Source organism: Rattus norvegicus, chromosome 2 (genome assembly GCF_021556685.1).
Source record: "Rattus norvegicus strain SHRSP/BbbUtx chromosome 2, alternate assembly SHRSP_T2T, whole genome shotgun sequence".
In the NCBI taxonomy this organism is placed as follows: domain Eukaryota; kingdom Metazoa; phylum Chordata; class Mammalia; order Rodentia; family Muridae; genus Rattus; species Rattus norvegicus.
This window is the reverse complement of record NC_141535.1, coordinates 187618196-187619752: the sequence shown is the minus strand read 5'-3', so window position 1 is coordinate 187619752 and position 1557 is coordinate 187618196.

Genomic DNA, 1557 nt, shown 5'->3' with positions numbered 1-1557 from the left:
CATTATATAGCCCTTGCTGTCTCAACACTGGTTATATAGACCAGGCTGACTTTGAACTCACAGAGATCTGCCTGACTCTGCCTCCTGAGTACTGGGATTAAAAGCATGAACTGCCATTCCCAGCCTCTAAAACATTGTTAGTGGTCTCATAAACTGCAGTGAAGTTTGGTACTTTCAAAATTAAGAAGTTATACTCTTGACTAAAACAACTTCTCCATCAGAAATCTATCCTATCAATTTACTTGCACTGGACACCATGGCCTGCTTCCAAGGATTCCTTGAAGCATTTGCACATAGTCCCCAAAAGTGTAAGCAGCTTAACCATTCACAGTAGCAGACTGGCTACATAAATTATACTGTATTCATTGAAAGATTTGAATCATCATTGAAAAGAACAAAGCAACTTTATACTTGTGTCATAATTTCTAATGTGTATTGTTGTTAAGTTTGAAAGAAAGACATGATCTGATCAAAGTGCTTACACTCATATCTGAAAATGTCACAGGGAACCTGTTAGATTGCACAATTAATACATACTACTTTAAAAAGACAATTTATGGAAAACTACGTATGGAATGACATACATGCACGCTCCTTAAGAATAAAGATAAGTTTGTGTCCACACAGAATATCTCTGGGGCACTGCCAGGATGGTTTAATCCTGTGATTTATTCTGTGTGATCAAGAAATGCACTATATAACATAAATGGACTCAAGGACAGACATCACATTATCATCTTAATACTCCAAAAGGCTTTTGACAACATCCACCATCCTTTTATGATAAAAGTCCCAAAGATGCTAGGAGCAGAGGAACAACAAACCAGGACAACGGTCTAGCCATGTGTAGCTAATAGGTAAATGTATAGTCAACACCATGGTGAAAATTCAGAGTATTTTACTAAAATCAGGAAGAAAACAAGGTGTATGCTTTCTCTACTCTTTTGTTTAAGATTCACTTTTTAAAAGGTTTGAAACTTGTGTGTGTCTGTGTCTCTATGATCTGCACATGAAGGCAGTTGCCCAGGAAAATGAAGGAAGGTGTTGGACTCCCCTGGAGTTACAGGCGGGTGTGAGTTACCATGTGGTGCTAGGAACACAACCTTTCTTTGAGAGAACAACAATTGCTTTTAACTGAAGAGGCATCTCCCCAGTCCCTGAATTTTTCAACTCTTACTCAATAGAGTGCTTAAAGTCTTGGCTAGAGCAACAAGACAAGAAAAGAAGAGAAACAAACAAGAAAGGAAGAAGTCAAACTATCCCTTTTAGAAAATGATATGATTCCAAACAGGAGTCCACCTAAAGACCCCCCCCAAAAAAACCAAATCAATAAACACTTTCATCTAAGCAGAATTAAAAAAATAGCATATGGATTCAGCAGCTCTACCTGGTTGGTGGCAGACATTTTAAATCCAAGAATTGGAAAGCAGGGGAATCTCTGCGAGTTCTAGGTCAGCCAAGAGCATCTTAGAGAGACCCTGTCCTAGGAAAGGAAGTAAGCAGGCGAGCAAACAAGGAAGGAAGGAAGGAAGGAAGGAAGGAAGGAAGGAAAGAAGG